The sequence below is a fragment of the Crinia signifera genome, chromosome 4 (genome assembly GCF_055691185.1).
Source record: "Crinia signifera chromosome 4, ASM5569118v1, whole genome shotgun sequence".
Taxonomy (NCBI): domain Eukaryota; kingdom Metazoa; phylum Chordata; class Amphibia; order Anura; family Myobatrachidae; genus Crinia; species Crinia signifera.
The window spans coordinates 255,624,293-255,645,850 of NC_139220.1; the positions used below are offsets into that span (position 1 = coordinate 255,624,293).

Genomic DNA, 21,558 nt, shown 5'->3' on the forward strand with positions numbered 1-21,558 from the left:
CCCTAGTACTAGTGTGCCCTGTGCGGTTGCACAGTCCGCCAACCTGTAAAAACGGCGCCACCCCCAGGCACTGATCCGGAGACCCTGAGTCCCCCAGCGGCGGGGCTCTGGGACTATATAGATACAGTTGAGTCAAAATAAACATGTAAAGCGAATAGCAATGAAAATGAAACTTCATCTGGCTGTAATAGGAGCAGTAACCAACCGCATATAACTAATGTTTATCCATAGCAGCAAAACAAAAAAGTTTCTCTAGTAATATTTTAGATTGCGCGCTGTACACTCATATTATAAGTTATAAAGTAGCCGAACGATGCACGCCCAGCATATACACCATTCCCCATCCCCAGTATGCAGCAGCAGCTAATAAACATTGACCATAACAAGTATTATTGGCCCCGCCCCTCATCCGTCCCTATTAGCTTAGGCGCACGTCAATCATGCAGACTCCTGTCACTGTAGCGGCCAATCGCCCGAAGCTATGGGGTGGATGACGTCATCGGTTACTAAGAGGAATCCAACGTGCGAGCTGTCAAGCCGGCGGCCTCACCTTTACCCGCCGCATTTCTCGACAAGACGAGAGCACTGCTACCTCTGACTGCCGTTGTGTGACACGGTGCCATTACAGAGCCCGCAACCGGGACACTTAACCCCGGGAGGACGCTCTCTATTAATGTTATTTCTCTAAACTGTCGCTGACGTCATCAACCGGGCCTTGGCGCGGAGTGATCCGCCCTCCTCAGCCCCCCGAGCTTCTGGAGGTGAAGCGGTTGTAGCGGAGAGTTACTAAGAAGCACTTATTCGCCTCTGCTGGCTGTGTGTGTGTATTTGCTGGGGGCAGGCTGGAGAAAAGGAGTCCGTTTGGTCCTGTTGGCAGAAACGTGCACTCAGGTGAGTGAGGAGTATGGGGTGTTCGTTTACCCAGCAGGGGAGGCTAGGAGGGGTGCCTGATGTCACAAAGAAAGCACAGCATTAGTGACGTATAGCAGCACACTGGGTGAGTGCACAAAGTGGTCTTAATGGGCACTGGGACTTTATCCATGTGCTGTCATTGCATTTATTGTGCGGTGACAGGAGACTTTCCTGGAGTCATTTGTTTCTTTCTGTAGATCTACTTTTCTTAAGTAGTCAGGTATCCAGTCTGATTGCTTCATTGTAGCTCTGTGGGTCTGATCCCTGCCCACCCCTTTAACTGGGCATACACTGTATACTGAGGGTACCACCAGCCCTGTGCTGTGCCAGCAGTGACCCTGGTGATAGTGTTGTTACTAGTGCTTGTGCTCACCACACCCCCTCCCTCCAGGCTATATACACCCAGCAGGTTATGAGGAGGGGAAACACTGAGACCCCTGATCTTGTGCTCCCAGAGAGTATCTTCCTTGTCATCCAAACTGGGTCTCACACCCATATACCCATTGGGTACTAGTAAGGTAAAACACACCCATAAACACTCTGAAGTGTGTACCAAGCTTACCTTAACCATACACTTCCCAGTTTGTATACTATAGTTTGTAGTTTATTGGTGTATTCTGCTCAACTTGGCTAGTTTCTTGTGAAATGTATGCCTATGGTTATATTCTGCACAGCACTTGCTATTAATCCTAACACAATTCTAGTCTAACATCTGTAACGGGATTTTATCTCACTTGATACATAGATTATCTATCTATCTATCTATCTATCTATCTATCTATCTATCTATCTATGTATCATAGTGTAATTGGTTAGTTGTTAAGCTGTGGTCTCACCATATGCCTACTGTTTAAATAAGGCTGCTGTAAACAAATATTTGATTTGATAGTGATTAGCTAGGTACACACTGGGCGATTTCTGCGGTGCTGTGAAAGAACGATATAGTGCATACACACTGACCATTATCGGTCAGTGACATTACCCCCCCCCCCCCTTCCCTCGCATGCAGTCACTGACAATATTGTCAGATTGAGCTGCATGTACGGACCCACGGCCACGCGCATCTTTAACGATATTGAATGTACACACTGGATGATGTTGACACGATATCGTTAACGATATCAATAATGTTCATATCGTTAATGATATATCGCCCAGTGTGTGGTCAGCTTTAGACATATTTGATGATGCCTAGAGTCTTAGTACAACCCCAGATTTTTGATTGCAGCATGTGTGTGCGTTGGCTGTATTCAGAAGCTTATTAATAATATAACCGCCAAACAAACTGTGTAATTGGGTGAATGTGCTCCCAATGGAGCCTTGTGTAGTCACCTAGAGGCGTCTCCAGATGTTCCACTTGCTCGCTACTACGGTATTGTCTTTGGGGAAAATGATTGGTAAACACATTTGAAAAACAAATCTAATAGATGGGATTTCGTTTAAGAAGGTTCATTATTAACCCCCCACCTTCTAGTTGATGCTGAGGAACCAAGTAAAATGTACGAATAGCTTGGTATATTGATGAGAAACAAAAGTATTTCGTTATTAAAAGTGTATTTTTGTTTTACTTGTTTCAGTGTTTATTTTAAACAAAAAATATATAGATACATTGTAAAGCTGGGTAAACACTAGGACATTATGGAGAATTTACCATTACTAGAGAGTCCTCCTTTGGTGTCTATACATGCAGCTCAGTTTGAGGATATCGTCCACTACGGCTATACTCCTGGATGTTGCCACTGACCATATATCGTTGGTTATTTGTAAGATTGCACAGTGTGTATGCACTATATAGCTTGACTAGGAGTTCAAGGAAAAGCATTAACAATATCCTATCATTTGCACATTGTACAGTAGAGGTATTACTATTATAACTATTCAAGAAGTTTAGATTTGTTTGTATGATAAATAGTTCTATCTATCTATCTATCTATCTATCTATCTATCTATCTATCTATCTATCTATCTATCTATCTATCTATCTATCTATCTATCTATCTAATAGAGGTCAGAATGGTTGGCATAGGCATAACTTCCTCATAGCATTCAGGGGTCTATGTACTAAGCCTCGGATAGATAAAAAGTGGAAAGAGATAAAGTACCAGCCAATCAGCTTGTAACTGCCATGTTACAGGCTGTGTTTGAAAAATGACACTTCAAAGCTGATTGGCTGGTAATTTATTTCTTTCCTCTATCTTTCTCGAATGCTTAGTATTTACCCCTGATTCCTTGAGTTCAATGTCCTCCACAGCCCGAACTTGCGTATAGTTTGTATAGTCTCTTTGTGTTTTTGTGTTGGTTTTCATGGGGTACTCTGGTTCCTCCCTCAATCCAAAAATATACTTTTAGGTTGTTTGTCAAAACAAAAATGACCCCTTCATTGTGTGTTTTAGAGGTAGAGAATCGGTTGGAAGATCTACTGGGGCAGGGACTTGCATAAATGGCCAAATATTGGGGCAGATTCAGACCCATTCATTATGGGCCAAATTCGGCCTTGCCCCACATGCACAAACCCCAGTGGAGTTTCACAAGTCAGTTCAGGCTGACTTTTTTTCTTAAAGAAGGCAGAAAGGTACTTGTTTCCTAGCACGGCCACACCGATTTACATCGGGGTGGTCGTGTCGGAAAAATCGGGTCGATCGCATCGCATGCGATGCGACCGACCGATTTTGGACCCGATTTTTTTTTTTTTTTTTTTATGAAATGTAAATCGGGTCCCTGGGACCCGATTTTACATTGGATTCAATGTAAAATATTCCCAACCCCCCCAAATGTCACGGCGTACACCCCACCCCACGATAGACGCCAACCCGAAGCGTGGCGAGCGCAGCGAGCCCGCGAGGGGCGGCGGTGCGCGTCCTCCGACCTTTTCATTCCCCTACTATCCACGTCGGCGCGGAGTTGAGAATAGAATAGTGTGGCGAGCGCAGCGAGCCACCGAGCCCGAAGCGTGGCGAGCGGACGCGGATACCTTCACAGGTAAACGCGTCCCTTCGCGGACTTCACAGGTGTCCGCGTCGCCATGGACACCTGTGAAGCCCGCGAGGGGACGCGTATAACTGTGAAGGTATCCGCGTCCCCTCGCGGGGCTCGCCACGCTTCGGGCTCGGTGGCTCGCTGCGCTCGCCACACTATTCTATTCTCAACTCCACGCCGACGTGGATAGTAGGGGAATGAAAAGGTTGGAGGACGCACACCGCCGCCCCTCGCGGGCTCGCTGCGCTCGCCACGCTTCGGGTTGGCCTCTATTGTGGGGTGACGACGGGGACATCTAAAATGTGAAATGGGTCATATTGGCCCATTTCACATTTTTCACATTTTTTCAGGATTTCAATGTTAAAAAATCTTTTAACATTGAAGCCTATGTAAAAATCGGGGGCATCGCGTCGGGACCTATGTTAATGGTCCCGACCGACGCGATGCCCCCGATATTTTACCTTTCCCGACACGATTTCAATGTTAAAATATTTTTTAACATTGAAGCCTATGGGGAAATCGCGGGCATCGCGTCGGTCGCGTCGGGACCATTGTTAACGGTTCCGACCGACGCGATGCCCCCGATATTTTGTCCTAGCCGGCCAAATGGACCTGATTTCAAAGGAAATCGGGTCCATCGTATGGATCGTGTACCTTAACTTAAAGGTACACGATCCATACGATTGTGGCCGTGCTAGGAAACAAGTACCGGCAGAAAAAATCATTCGATGATGAGCGACCATCGAATGATTTTCCCTCACATACGAGGGGATGTGTTGGCATACACATCCCCTCGCATGCTAGTTAGGTAGTATTCATTGTAGGATTTTGTTTAGGGCAGGGTGCTGACTACCGGGCAGGGCACTTTTTTTTTGAACCGGGAGGGCACATTTTATATTAGAAATTTTCATTCGTAAAAAACAAATATAAATAAATTGCACACTGCACTAGGATTACGCCCATTAAACATTGTCTTACTCTGCTATGCCCATTACATATTCTGTCGTAATGACAAGTACACATTATGGCACACAATGTAATGCCTTGTACACATCCCACACACCATAATGCCCATTACACATGATGGCACACACCATAATACCCATTACACATGATGGCACACACCGAAAGTTCTCAGCGGCATGTCAGCACTGTGGGGGGCAGCGTAAGGGCACACAATGCGACACCCAAAACGGCCAGTGCGGCACCCTGCAAAAGAAGCTTAGAGGGAACACCATTAGGCGATTTCATCAGGGGGGCGTTTGGCGGGCGATGTTTACCTGTTCACTAGGCTGTGAACATACGCAGCGCAGTAAACAGGTCTGAATCAGGCCCATTCTCTATAAAAGTTCTACAGAATTTAAATCGGCTATACAAATAGTTGTTGATATGTTCCATTTTTTTCCATAGCTGTTGAATTACTTTTTCTACATAATTAGGTGGCCTCCATTAAGACTTGGTATATTTATCTATAAGACTAGATAAGTCATCTGTATTTCCAACCCCCGAAACATACTGCTCACTGTACTGTTGCCCCCCCACTCTTTTTCTGTATAACTTTCATTTCTTAAATATTACAGTGCTGTGACACTATAGTAGCAGTATAGAAAATAGCCCAAACACATATTTTATGACCAGTCCACTTTAATTGTACTGTTGTTGGACTTGCTCATGTCTGTACTTAATGTATTTTAACAGTATGTTCACAGCCAGATATGTGACGGCAAAGTTGTACTTTGTTAACTATGGCTAGATACAGCAGATTCCTCTTTTAAAGCCTGGTACATAAATGCACAATTGGTAATCGGGCTGATAATCTGGCTGATTTCAGTTCGTCCCGGACTATACCAGATTACCGTACACACTGCCCGGTGTAATGGAGGGTGGGGTAACCTGTCATGAGATGTTGCTATGAGCAACCAATCAGAAACTACTTCTCATATTTTTAGCACTTTGTAAAAGATAATAGATAGAATCTGATTGGTTGCCCATAGAAACATCCCATGTGAAATACAACTCACATCTTAGTAAATTTCCCCCAATATGTTCTGGTTGGCTGTGCAGCATGGCTGACCAGAAAATGTCATTTGCAACCCACATGAGCGTGCATTCTGGCATATACATCAAACCTGTACATTAAACATTATGCACGTTTAGTGATTCCAGTGAGGCAAAACGTTCCGATATCATTCTAATGTGTTTCCAGCCTAAATATAGTATTGTCCATTTTAAGCAAGTTTCTTCATTTTTATATGTATGTTGGTTTTTTATATGTACATTGTACAGCAGTAGAGAAGGGCTTGCAGACTACAGTAACTTTGGCTACTTGCGTTTCCTATCTCCAAGACACTAAATTAAAATATGCTCTGCACTAAATGGCTTTAGAGAAGATTGTACATAAAGCAGGCACCGGTTGCAACTGTCTCCAACCCAGGAGTACAGTATATTTGGAAACTGTACAAGTACTAAAAAATGAATGTGTTTATCTAACCATAAATGTAATATAGGTACTAGAAAATATAAAGTTTTTTTTTTTTTGTTTGTTTCTTTTTTTTTTTTTTACTACTTACTCTTTTGAACAGCTTCTAACCCTAGGTGTCTGCCACTATCAAATTTAATTATTTCAGTGTCCTGTCCCCTGGTGCAACTATCTTTATTTACCATGTACTTGTTCTAAATTTCCTTGTACTGTAAGTCATTAGGATGTATTGAATGCAGCCGGGATCGCCGAAAACAAGCGATCCTCGCCGTTTAACCCCCACGCTGGCTGCTCACCATATTCAATGCGTCGGTGAAATCCCCCAAACAGCGGGGCTGCATTGAGCCACGAGCCTCTCTGTTTTAGTGGCCGCATACGCCATTTCCCCCTCGCTCCAAAAACCTAGCAAGGTGGAAACTTCAGTTGAATAATGACCCTGCAAGCTGTGACAGCGAGCAGTCAGCACTGCTCGCCGTCACAGCTTGCAGAAACCATTGAATACCCCCCATTGTCTACTTGCTAATTTATGTATTCTGTAACAATAGATAGGGTAGGTTGTCACAAGATGGACAAACAACTTTACATATTTCTTGTTTAATGGAGTTTGACGTCCCACTTTCTATTTGCCCTGGCTGGTGTCTTCTGCATTCTATTCTGTATGGTGTTAGATGTAGAAGAGAGCGGGCTGCAGGGACAGGGGGTCGTTTTCAAATATGAAGAAATTTAGATTTTATAAGCGCATGTCCAAACTCAAATATAAATAACAGTGTATACATAAACCTGTCTGACAATTGTGTAGTACATGCAAAATCAGCCAATATTTACCCTGCATGAATAAATAAGGTAGGTTATATACTTACTAAAAAAAAAAAAAAATTAAATGTCCACCTATTAGATGTCCCACTTGCACTGCTACTTCAACTATAATTCTAAGCTGGACTGCAGCCATTGTGTTTGGGAAGCAGAACTGGGGAAGGAAAGAAGTGTCATGATGTAAGGAGGGAATGAAAGAAAGTGGGAAACCACAGACTGAAAGTTAAGCTGGGTACACACCATGTGATTTTGCATGGCACAATGATGTATCAATACGTGTACCATTACTCGCTGCATATAACAACATCCAATGGGTTATTCAATTAACGACAGCCTTGAACCATGGATTGGGGGTACACGCTATATGAAATGTTGTCCAGTTCCGTTCACGTCTCACAATATATCTTCTGTGTGTACCAAGCTTTATACAGTGCATTGGCCACCAATAGGAAAGAGGAGTAATAAAAGGCATTCATAAAACTGTTTTGTCAGACTCATCTGTGTACAGGATCCAACAAAGTTCATACAGTACATTGATTGTTTCCTTTTTATAGATGTGCCATAAATAAATGCCATTGTCAAGGGCCTTACACACAGGGAGATTTTAACCCCATTTCTAATGGCGTACACACGGTGAGATTCCCTTGCTATTCTACTTAAGATTCGATTGCTATGCAATCTTTGCTAAGTCTGTACAATTTATATACAATTCATGCTATATACATTCGATTTGCACTATTGTCATTGCAGTCCTGTCTATTTCGCTATTCAATATGTGCTGAATGGGAGCGCGCATCGGGATCGAAAGTTTAAAAACCTGTTCAATCACCATGCGATCCCGATACGATATTGACTGTATAGTCAAAATCTAATGTTAAATCTCACCGTGTGTACACACCATAAGCGATCTTACTAGATCTATTAGCAATGAAGCACGGATCACTTCATGTGTATGGCCCCAGGCGATGGTGATGCGCAGTCCTGTGCGACGCTATCGCCCACAGAGATACTGCTTCCTGCTAGATAAACATTAGGCTCAGCACAGATCACTCCGCACACATCACGGATGCATCGCTTCTGGGGGCACTCTTTTCTAAAGAGTGCCCCCAGAAAAAGAGAGTGCTTTTCTTTGCTTCTTTCTACGTATATAGACTCTCAGGAGTCCGTGTCCACTAATACTCCACATGAGTCCGTGTCCACTAATACTCTTAAGCTTGGACGATTATTATTGTGGAATCTATTTAAGCATTATACCTAACAGCTAGTGCACAGCTTTCCCATTCTCCCCCCTTCCCTGTTACTGTTCTAGAGGATAACAGCTAGAAAAAGATTGGTTGCTATGGGCAACATCCGTCACTTCTTAAATCTCACACTTTAGTCAATTTACCCCAATGGGTGAACATGGTAAGAAAGAAAGGAGGAAAGCAGGTATCCAAGAGTTGGAAAAGGGATAAAAGATGGGGCTGACATCCTCCAGCACCAGTACACTAAAATAAATGACTATAAGGAAAATAGCAAGAGCCTGTTTTAAAGTTTTTTTTAAGCAGGTGGCAAGTTTTCAGTTATTCAGGGGTAGAAAATTCCAGAGATACGGAGAACAATGGGCAAAGTCCTGGAGGTGGGAATGGGAGGAAGTAACTAGTTGGCAGGAGAGGTGATGTGCATTTGAGTGCGGGTGAAAGTGTAGAGAGATAGATATGTACAGATGGAGCGCCTGTCAACCAGACTGCAGGACCGGCAGATGTTCTGAGCTGGCGCAGGCTGGCGGACAGAAGCTTTATCTGACGGGGAGCTGCTTCCCTGCCCATCTCCACTTCAGGGAGATGGGCAGGGCGAGTGGGGGTGGCGGGGGGCAATAGGGAAGCAGTGGGCAGCCGGCGGAGGGCAGCGGCGGGCATCTGACAGAAATGCATCTCATACGCGGCGTGCCCCCTTTTGTCGGATGACGCACAGCGGCCATTGGCGATACTATCACCAGGAGTAGCTCCATTGAGAGCTGCTCCATCTGTAGGTGGGAAAGGAATTGGTGATGGCTTTATAAGCGAGTGTGAGGAGCTTGAATTGTATTCTTAAGGGAAAGGGAGCCAGTGCAGGGCTTGTATGAGAGGGTAGGTGGACACTGTACGTTTGGAGAGGAAGAAGAGATGGACAGCAGCATTGAGGATAGATTGGAGTGTAGAGAGGTATTTTACAGGGAATCTAGAAAGTTGGAGATTTCATTAGTCCAATTAACGGCTAACTGCAACCCAAGCAGGATCGTAGAGCCATCACAACTAAGAATCGTATTGGGGGTTTACAACCAAAATCCCAGACAAAGTAAATGCCTGTTAAGAACAAATAACAAAAACATGATACCTTTAATAAAATAATGCTGATCAGTTTGGTCAATTATTTACAAACACATTTAAATACTTTTTATATGGTCATAGAAGATCATATGTTGGCATCTTTAGATAATGGAATTATAATGAATGTTGCATTCTTTCTACTGTTGGCTAAAACAAACCTTTGTAATTTGACAAATATCATCAAATTTAGCTGTATGCATTATTTGCTACTGTATATAAAAAAGGAAAGACGCCTTCTGCATTTTGTAGTTCCATGAAAAATGACGTTCTCCAGGAATCCTGCTCACTCAGGCTCCAGCCATTTATTCAGAGCATTGTGTATTTGCTGTGCTGTCTCCCTGGCAGGAGAGCTGTGAGGTATAGAGGAAGCCGCCTCAGGAAAGGCTCACTACTGTCAGCCCTGCTGGCATCCTGTGTACCTCCCAGCTCTCCTGGTGGGAGCCTGCCTAGGAGAAAACATAGATCACAGAATAATATGCCTTTTCCTTAGAAAACAGTATAGAAGTGCAAAAAAAAAAAAAAAACCCCATTGTATCTAAACCAAGACACACTGTTTATTTTCGTTACTCTTAAGCTGTGTACACACGGTGCGATTTGGGCTGTTGATGTTGGCTATAGAGTCAAAATCGATAGCAAGTTTGCCAGTTTGCCCGCACTTGATCCAGATGTGCGGCATCGTAACCAAAAGGTGAAATGACTGCAGCACAGTCTATGGCTACTATCTCAGAACAAGGGCCATGCTGCTCAATTTATTCACATAAGCTGCATGTTATAATGGTTTCTCAATCCATACACACTGGTGGCTCACAAACGCTACACTACACACTTTTATATGCTGCCATATTTGGTGAACTGAAGGGGTATGGGTCATATGGTCGACAGCACAAAGGTTGACATGCACTGAGTCGAACAATATAGGCCAACATGCATCAAGGTCCGAAGGTTGACATGGAGTTGGGTCGACAGCATCATTAGGTCAACACATGCAAGTTCTGTACTTTAACATGCAGTCATTTATTTGAGTAATGCATCACTTCTTAAAAGCAGCAGTCACAGAAAACATAACATATATATATATATATCATAGACTAGTATTGCTCTTGCTGCACTCTCTGTAATCATACTGATGCAGTGGTTGCTTTCTTGCAACCCATTCAGTAATTAAAGGAGAAATCCCTTTAAGGTTGTACCTTTACAGATCAAAGACATGATGGGGGAAATTTACTAAAGGAAATTTGTTAAAAAAAAATAGGTGTATTTGTATCCAGAAATACACAATATTTTACTATCCGAAAATACGGCAATTCGTAGTCGTATTGATGTGTTATCAATACGAATACGAATTGCCGTATTTTCGGGATAGTAAATGTCAAAAATAAGTGTATTTCTGGATACAAATACACCTATTTTTTACAAATTTCCTTTAGTAAATTTCCCCCGATATCTTATGTGTGTATAATGGGCCTTATTGTAGTTCACTCTTTTGGACAAAATCCTTCTTGGATGGACAAAACCATGTGCACTGCTAGGGGGGGGGGGGGGGGGGGGGGGGGGGCAGATGTAACATGTGCAGAGAGAATTAGATTTGGGTGAGTTATTTTGTTTCTGTGTTGTTTTGTTTCCGGTATCTCTCCTAAATATTTGGTCAGACTGATGCAAGATTTATGATTTTTTAGGACCCTAACTAGACAGTGGTGGGGGAAAGAACGCCCTCGACTCTTGGCTGTGTGAACTGGTGGATATCCATATCTCAAAGTATAAACCATTTCTACTTAAGAATTTTATTAATGCTGTTGGAGCACTATTCCCAGTTTTCTGGAAGGCCCTGTACCATCCTCATATATCTGCTTAGTTCGATGGCTTTATATGTACATGAATATGGAAGATTTTCTCCCTTTTAGATAGGAGCAATATCAGGAATCTGTTTCTACCTGGTTTGCTTGGTTAGACTCTGCTCAGTACTGACTCCAGCTGTCGAAATATGGGCATTCAGAGCAGTCCTGTGCCACCATTTTTAAATCCTCCTGAAAACCACTGGGCCAGATTATAGCTAAGCGGTTCTCAAACACTGTCCTCGGGACCTCAAATAGATCACAATTTCCAGGGGCACAGGTGCATTCGTTACTCACGGACACATTTTAAAATATCCACAGTTGGAGTTAATTAGTTCACTTGTGATTCTTTGAGGAGACCTAGAAATCATGAACTCTTGTCCTGGGGACCGATTTTGAGAACCTGTGTTATAGAAAAATTTTAGCTTTACTACCATCCAACCATTTCACCATAATCTCCTTTTTCCTCCCGATATTTGCTTGTCTCTTACGTTTTCTTTCTTCCATCTATTTTATGTTCCTTTCCAATATTTTCTTTGGTTTCTTCCTTTTTTGCTGCTCTTTGACCTGTTAAAATGTCATTAACACTGTTGCTTGGAAGATGTCATCATTACTTATGTATATTTGTGAGTGCTAATAAATATTGATTATGCAAAATAAAATAAAGTCCAGATCATTGAAGAAAGTAAGTAAAGGGAAATAAGCGCTCATAAAGTCTTAAATTCCAATGGTCCTCCGTACATCTAGGTTGATTATTTTCTTTCTTTTTGAGTGGGTGGGCATTGAAGAAAGTGCTGGACCATACGACTGATCCGTCTATGATTGATGATTTGGATTTCCCTTTAGGTGGACAAAGATATACAAGACTCCCTAGAAGAATAAAGTAGGGTCAATGGGGCCGGTGAGCCTCTGACAGCGAGCTATACGACGAGCAGTGCCGATAGCTCGCCATCAGAGCGGGCTCACTGCATTTGTGGCGAACCTCGCAGTGGCGGGGAATCGGATTTCCCTGGAACATTGAATACAACAAGTGGCCGGCGAGGGGGTTAGACGACGAGGATGGCTTGTTTTCGTCGATCCTCGCTGAAAACAAGCCTTCCTCGCCGCACAAACCCCCTCGTCTGCATTGAATACTGCCCATAGCCAGATCCTCCTCCTTTGAAAGAAAAATACTACAGACAGAGTGCATATGCATAGCTGCTAAAATGTATCTATCTATAGAAGAGAGTCCCAGACACCAGTAGCCATGTTTCATAGTGCTTTCCCTTTATGATGGATATATAGTGACTAGGCCTTTTGTATTATTTGCTGAGAGCTAATTGCTCCTGCAATCAGATTTAATTGAGTGACAATCATTTTGGATGTACTCCTCAGTAAATGCATAACTATAACATATACAATATTCTTTGGTCATTGAGGCTATCACATGCTTGTAACTACTGTTGTAGATTGTTACATCATAACATACCCAGTAAACTGAAATGTTTATACGTTAGAATATACAATTTGATCACCTTAATTACCACTGGTAATCCATAATGAACACTGTAGCTAAAAAGTTGTGAATAATACATTCGCCTTGTCTCTGATTTTTCCATGGTCTCCAGCCTGAGATGTGACTCAGATTTTATTACTAGTAAGGCAATTCCAAGTTCTTATATACCCTCATTCGCATAATTTGTTTGCAGCATGTTGATTGCTGTCATATAAGCCCGGGGATAGCTCTGGTTCTTTCAATGAAGTCTGTTTAATAACTGTATACTTTGTCTAGCCAAATATAGAAATAGCAGCAATGGTATCTGAAGGCTATAGTAAAATACTATATACCTTAGATTAAATGTTTACTTACGTGTGCATAAGTCTTTTAGAAACCCAGATATCCTTTTTAGGAGGCTTATTTCTTGTGTGTGCAGGAAAGTTAATGCTATAACTTATGGGGCGGGATGCAATGAAGTCTGAGTTTGACGGCCACGCAAGATGCTCGCTCAATTCGGACATTTTTTTTTAAAGGGGCAATTATTGAACCAAAGTTTTCTAGGTAATATAAATGTAACATGTTTTCTCCACCAACACGACCAGGAAATACCCAGCCCTCTGAATTTAAACCCTCTTTTATGGTCCACTAGGAAAATTTGGCATATCATGCTTCATGCTGCAGGCTTAAACCAATATCTTTCCTTGCGCCTACCCTTGATTAATAACCCTGCTTTTCTGGACAGCATGGCTGCTCACCCCTTCACTATGTGGAGATTGGCAGGGGTCAACACCATAAGGTCCGTGGTCTCCATAGAGGATAAAAGCCTCTTACATTTCTCTGTCCTCAGTATGCCATGGTTAGACCATACCCATTAGCATTTTTGCAAGCCAGGTTTTATATTACTTATGTCCTCACACATTCTTTAAGGAGACTGGAATAATACTTTGGATAGCCTTCTGGCTCACCCAGTGCCTCATAGTACTACTATATCAATTCATTATATCTTCTTGAGAAAAATTCTTGATCAATGCTGAACTAACGGGAGGTATGTCTAAATGGCTGATACATTTCCCCAATCTGACTATACTAATGTTGGAAGCAAAAAAATACTATTGGCCCTTAATTCTTCAGGGATTGATACCACCTTTATTTTTAACTACACTTAATTTTTTTGTTCAGAATGGATTGGGTGGAGGCCATTGAAGATAATTGCAAACAAGTGGAAAATGTTTTCATCTTATGGGAATATTATATAACCACTCTTTCACCACGTAGGAACAGATACACTTTAGCCTAAAGAATACTACTTGGTATCTCATGAGATTAGCTGCACAAGGTCCACCTGCTCCTTTGGTTTAGAGATATCAAATTGGTTGATGGCTTCTCACATAATTTCCATGCATTAACAGTAATTAGATGAAAATGTAAACAAATCCTGTTTGTCTTTGAGAATATAATTTTATTGTATTATTTAAATTTTTATATGTATACCACTGGGGTAGCCAACCCTAGTCCTCGAGAGCTACCAACAGTGCATGTTTTGCAGGCCTCACAGAATCACAAGTGAGCTAATTAGCTCCATCTGTGGATCTTTTAAAATCTGTCAGTGATTAATGAGTGCAGCTGTGCAGCAGCTAGGTTGTCTGGAAAATGTGAACTGTTGGTAGCTCTCGAGGGCTAGGGTTGGCTACCACTGGTATACCACAATAGATTTCTGATACTTTTACTGTAGTTGTTGATTCACTGTATCAATTATCCATCATGTCTGAATCAAAAACTTCAGAGTTCGGCCAGCATCTTGCACGGCTGCCGAACTTTAACTACATTACATCCTACCCCATGATTGTTTATTGACCCTTACATCTTATAGTACTTAAATCATTTCTGATGTGGCTAATTATACGGACTTGCAGACATCATGGTTTAACATTTTAATTTTGAGGGCCGACTCAGTTCTGCTGTAGTGTTCCGGGAATAGGGCACCCCAAAATCAAAATGCATGTAAAAGTTGCAATTCAATTTTTTTTTCTCCCACCCCCCTGAGCAGGGTGAAAATGTGGAGAAAATTTTTATTTTAAGATTAAAAGGTTTTTTTAATTTTTTTTTTGTAATTTAATTTGGCCAATAAAGATACAGTACAGTATGTCCGTTTGTCAAGTTTCCTTTTCCCTAAAGAAGTTCATAAATGGGTTAAATGATGTGGGACATGTACATTTGGGTATTACAGGGTATAATGATTCAAAAGCGTTTTTGGCCTTGCACATGGGAACTAATAGTGTTTTTGTTGTTTTTTTTTTTCATAATTTTTCAATAAAATAATTTTGAAGACCCAAACTCCTGTAAAGATTTTAGTTTGCTGGAGAAACCATCGCCAGATATAATTTTTATTGGGCCATTTTTTTTACATTTAAAAATCAACTATTTTGACACCTACTTTGCCTATAACCTCTAACCACCTTCTGATACTGTTTTACTATTTTATTTCCCTTTCTTCTTTTTTCAAGTTTGATTGTATTTAATTGTTGTTTACAGTTGAATTATGAGAAATGCGGTGGTGTGCTTCTTGAAATTGAGGGCGTTATCCACGGTAAATGATAATGGGTTGACCAGGGTAGTATCCAATTGGCCCTGACAGCCAGAATTTATCGGGATTACGTTTCATTTGCCTCAGGCACGTGAAGCATAGGGGTTGATTCGCAAGGCTGCGAATTCGCAGCCTTGCGAGTCCACCAAACCCCGCCCGGCGAACGCACGCCCGCCCCCCCCCCCCAGCAATGTGCAGCTTCGGCCGCACAGCAGCGAATGGATGTTTTGCATAAACATCCATTCGCTTTGCTGGGGTGTCCGCCCACATCATTCGATGGTCACCGACCATCGAATGATGTTTAGCGTGCATGCATATATAAGTGACTTTTCAGTCACTTACATTTGCGTGCACGCTGGCGTGATATGGGCGGGCAGCTGACATCCGGTGATGTCAGCTACCCGGCCCACACACCCGCGTCACTGCTTCATTACCATGAGAACGCCCAACGTTCTCATGGGAACGCTGGGCGTTCCCATATGGTAATGGGGCAGCCCGGCGCCCCCCGCCCATCTCCGCCCCGCCCTCGCTGCCATGGGTGCGTGCAACCGGCGACCCGAAAAGGTCGCCGTGGGTGCACGCACCATTTGCCTGCACATGCTCAGATACCCGTCTGCGCATGTGCAGATGGCCAACATCGGATCTGCGTGCGAATGCACGCAGATCTGAATAAGGCCCATAATCCCCTCTAAGCAGCCGTCAGAACTGCGATAACACATGGGTCCGGATACTTATCCCGGATTGCATTTGTAACTGCACAAAAACAGCAAATTTTTAATAAAAAAAATGCACTTTCATTGGATAGCCCGATCTTAACCATCTGTGATTAATTGTGCCATCAGCCCATTTATACCCCTTTTTACACTGACCAACATTTCCTGGGTTATTGCACATGAATGCACAACAACCCAGGAAATTCGTCAGTGTGAAAGGGTCTTGAAAGTATGTCCCCAGTCCAGCGTTTCATTATTTCAACCCGGGTCTTGATCAGGACCCGGGATGGTCAAGGGTCCAGGGGCAGTGTACACAGGTAACCTGGGTCGAAACGACCCAGGTCCCATTCACTGCACTCTAAAGATGCTGTCATCTCCCAGCACCGCCACGGCCCTGCCTCCAGATATATACCGGGTCGGGTGACTAATGTTAAAGCGCTTGCAAGCCGGGTGCGACCCGGCTTGCAAGTGTGAAAGGGGTATTTAATTAGATACTGGCCTTAGGCAGCGGTGTACGAGGGGATGCGGAAGGGGGCGTGTACAAGCCCCCATTTTCTGTGTGAGTCTCTGTGTGTATCCCAGCCCAGATGAATGCCGCGCAACAAATTGGGGACGGGCGCTGACGTCATGTAATGTCATATGCCCTCCTCGAGCAGGCAGGCGCACGGCCTGCTTTTGCTGGGGTCCACCCAGTGTTTCTATGAGCACACCTAAAAAGTAAAAAAGTGAGGGTTGCTTGGTTAGAGGCTAGTCAATCCTCTATAAATCAGAAAGAAAGATCAAGTATACCAGCACTGGCTGAACAAAAACACATTTATCTTATTTACATTGTTTTATTATCAATTAAACATATACTTTTTAAAAATAAAATATAAGAGTATAATATCAAGGCTAAAAATGACCATTAGTTATTGGTAGATAAATGTCCAAGGACAAATGTACTTTTTCAGAGGTTTATATGCAATTTTGATATTACCAGTTCTTGGAGATAAATGGTTTATCCTGGCTCTGTGGTGCTTTTTAAGAGCTGTTGTCCCAAATGATTGTCACGAGATGGTTCTCCTCAGATGGTAAAAGCAAGATGGAACTGCAATTGTGGTTTTTACCATTATAAAGTATTCGCTTGGTCCAACCTTCTTGGTGCTTCTTAGGAACAAATCTGCAGTCCCAGGTTGTTTGCACAAAGGATTCCTCAGGTGGAGCCGAAATCAATTAGGTTGCTAAAGAACAAACTTTTCAACATGGACGCATGCACCCAGGCTTATGCACATGCGCAGAAATGACCCTGCGCATACGCCCACCATCTACGCAATCAAGAAAATATTCTGGTCTGTGCAAATGGACCAGAATAAGGGCCTTTATTTGCTTGGCTGTCTAAGTGTGTAGGAGGTACCACTGGGTTAAGTGCTTTTTCCACCCTTTATTTGTGACAGCAGTCGCACGTGTATGTCAGTAAATAGACATCGTTGCCAGAATCCCGCCTCAGATTAGAACTGCTGGCACACATCACATAGGATTTTTTTTCTAAACTCAATGCTGTTAATAGTTTTAACTGTAGCAGATATAGTATCCACTGAATGAGTATAATATAGCAACGATTCAAAATAAACACCCAAATAGATCTGCTCACTGTACTATGCAAGACTATTTCTGGCTGTCATATTCTCTGGGCTACTTTTCAGTCAACACTTGTAAAAGGCAGAAGATGTTCTCAGCCTCTGGGTTCCAATGACAACTGAGAATTTGTCAGGCCTGTACTTAGATTTTTATTTTTTATATGTCTGTTTGTCTATAAACCCTTTTGGACAAATCCTTTTTTTTTTATCGAACTACTAAATTAATTTACAGTATTTTACTTTTTTTTTTTTTTTTTTTTTTTTTTTAATACAATAAAAGAAATACATGTACATTTATGTTAAATGTCATTACAATTTCACTCTCCACCATTTGCCTTTGTCACGCAAACACAGGCATCCATCCCCATAGATCTGGATTTAGGCTCAGGGAGAATTAGGGGTAGTGCAAGAGGTATTGTTCAAGATTGGTTACTAATACCATTCATTGAGCTGGGGGAAACAATGTATTTTTTACTTACTCACTATTAACCCATCCCTCTCATGTACCTGAGTAGTATTTCTTAACTAATTGAGCATCTACCACTATCCATATGTGGGTAGTGCAAGAGGGTTTAGGGGCATCTAATTAGGATGCCAGTATAGGTCTTTTGATGGTCAACATACCAAACATTGGCAAATCATATGTATTCCAATTGTACAATAGTTGTCAGAGGAATATTGAAAAATAACTGTAGCAATGCATATTAGATCAGAAAAGTCATTTCTAGGTTCACATTGTTTGTACTTTTCATAGCTTCCTTGGATATTGAAATATTTAATTGGTAATATTCACTTGTGTACTGCACCCTATAAATAATTATACTGGAGTAATCCAACAATTGTTTAAAAAAAAATAATCATTCTAAAAGCGAAATATACATTTGTTTTTAGTTTGAGTAATGTTTTTGCTGTACATAAATGATGTGCCAGTTTGCCTTTATCAGGATGTGATTAAATAGGCTATTGGTTTACTCTTTTTAACTTGCTGTGCATGTAGATTTCACCTGAATATATGTGGCATTGGGAACATTTGCGGAGTGACAGAAATTTGGCTCATGTTAGTGGAACTTGTCTTACACCTCCACCTTTCTTTAGCACATTTATAGTCTTCAGAATACTCCAATTATCCACTTATACTTGACTTTTGTGGGTTTATATCTTAAATATAACAACCGACAAATATGTTTTTCCATTAAATTGTAAGTTCTTTACCTGGAAAGAGGCCCAATCACAACTGCTGAGACTATTTAATGCAGGCTTGGTCAACCTGTGTTTCTCCAGATGTTGTGAAACTACATATCCCAGCTTCCTATGCAATAGTTTTAGCCTTCCCTAATAGCAAATTTGTGGCAGGGGATGCTGGGTTTTCTAATTCCACAACAACTGGAGAGCCACAGGTTGCCTAGGCCTGATTTAAGGTATCTTTCATGTTGTCTTTCAATCATATGCATATACAGGTTTAGTATCCCTTATCCAAAATTCTGTTATCAAATATTATAAAAACCGTACTTTCCTGAATGAATTTGAACTATAATTGTTTCTGTGCTGCCTGACTATGTATCTGGGTATTATATAAAAACAATCCTAAATACAGAATAATGATATGTAACTGGCACTACTGGGGTCTATCTGGAACTGGCGCTACTGGGGTCTATCTGGAACTGGCGCTACTGGGGTCTATCTGGAACTGGTGCTACTGGGGACCATCTGTAACTGCCACTACTAGGGATCATCTGTAACTGGTACTGCTGGGGACCATCTGTAACTGGCACTACTGGGGACCATCTGTAACTGGCACTACTTGGGGACATGAAATGTTACTGGCACTGAATATGTGCAAGAAAATGATTTCTTGGCATTCACATTCAGTGCCTGAGCTAGTACACAAACTTTGTTTCATGTTTTCAAACCTTATTTTATGCACAAATAAAATATATTCTTGTGTGTATTTCATGTGTTTATACATCATAATTGCATTATGTGTTCACACATTGGTCCCGTCCTCAAGAAACCTCATTGAAATATAAATATATTCCGAAATATGCAATAATCAGTTATTCAAAATACTTCTGGTCCTGAGCATTATGGATAAGGGAGACTTGACTTGTATAATATCACTGATCCATATGTGATATTTGACTTTCTTGAAAGTCTTTCCAAACTGTTCTTCTGTTATCGGTCATAATGATCAGATGTCCTTCAAGAAGCTAATTCGCAGGGAGTATTTTTGGGTGAATGTGTGTCTGTATTATTTTGCAAAACAATCGATTCAAAAGGGACAATCTCTGCTCCTGATTGTATCCTAGCACTGACTATAATAACAGCCATATTATCAGCATGCTGTGTTCTGCTGGTTGTGCACAACAGGCCTATTACGAGCACTACCAGCTGAGGAAACTCATTGCTGTTTGTACCCTCTGCATTACAGGCGTGATGAGGAATAGCTGTCCTTCAGATATTTTACCATATGTCCTCTCTGATCTTATGACAGCTGTGAATTTATAGGTGCAGTGATAGACTGGTTACAAGTATTTTTATTGTCCTATGTGTAAAGTATTCTATGGCTAACAAGATCATTAATTGACCTTACTAGTAGTCATTTGGCTGCATCAATGCATTTTTTTATTTTATTAGATTCCTCTCTGGTAATTTGCAGTTGCACAAGCATGGCATAATGGATGTATTAAGCAAGCTGGGTCCAAACCAGGAAATAAGTGTCAGCCTGTGTCCTGGCATCCGCCCTCCATAAATAGTTTAGAATAATCATTTCAAATAGACCTTGGTAAGGGGCTAAATTTAATAGTGCAAGTTTAGTGCTAAGCTCTTACATTTTCAGAACTCACACATGTTTGGCAGCACAGACGGTGTAATGGTTAGCATTACTGCCTCACAGCACTGAGGTTTTTGGTTTAATACCCACCATGGCCCTAACTGTGCGGAGTTTGTATATTCTCCCCGTACTTGCGGGGTTTACTCCGGGTACTCCGGTTTCCTCCCACAATCCAAATATATACTGGTAGCCTAATTGGCTTCCAACAAAATTAACCCTAGAATGTCTGTGTGTATGTGCAATGTGGTAGGGGATATAAGCTCCACTGGGGCAGTCCCATGTAAATGTTCAATATATTCTCTGTACAGCACTGCGGAATATATGTGCGCTATATAAGAAACTAAATAATAAATACATGTACAATGCTAAAAAAATGCAAACTCTCATTTTCACCACTCACAAAGGGGAAACTCTCATCCAGGTGTTTTTTCCATTTTAAATATATATATATATATATATATATATATATATATAATCACTGGATGCGGCACTCACGTGTCTTCATGAAATAAGACAAATGACAACTGTCTTGATCAAGACAGTTGTCATTTGTCTTATTTCATGAAGACACGTGAGTGCCGCATCCAGTGATTATATATTGGGACCTCATCTCCTGAACGAGTTTAGAGGTTTTTGTGAAGGCACCCGTGCAAGCTTCTACCGCTGGTTGTTTGAGTGCCGGATAATCCACACTGCTATATATATATATATATATATATATATATATATATATATATATATATATATATATATATATATATATATATATATATATATATAACCTGCTATGAGTTATTACTGTATGTAAAAGTTATTAAATAGTTTTAATTCCAAAAGAGACAGCATGGAGTCTCCCCTAAAGCAGAATCAGCCCCTGGCTCTTGGGTCTGGCCTTCGGTCTAAAAATGTAATGAAGAAAATGACTAGGGGTCCACTGTATTTTTAGAACCAGCACTGGGTTCTATTAGCAGGGGGTAA

At 41.6% G+C, this 21,558-nt stretch overlaps 1 protein-coding gene across 6 annotated transcripts in view; it reads left to right on the plus strand.

The window, feature by feature from the left end:
• The first annotated feature begins 476 nt into the window (after positions 1-476).
• The window catches only part of MEF2A (myocyte enhancer factor 2A), a 126,613-nt gene continuing 105,531 nt past the window's right edge, over positions 477-21,558 (plus strand). For 2 of the 6 annotated variants that reach the window (XM_083184264.1, XM_083184266.1), the window contains exon 1: positions 477-891. The gene's annotated coding sequence lies outside the window, so the exon portion shown is untranslated. The remainder of the gene's footprint in view (positions 892-21,558) is intronic. The other 4 variants (XM_083184259.1, XM_083184261.1, XM_083184262.1 and 1 more) reach the window with 2 other exon arrangements.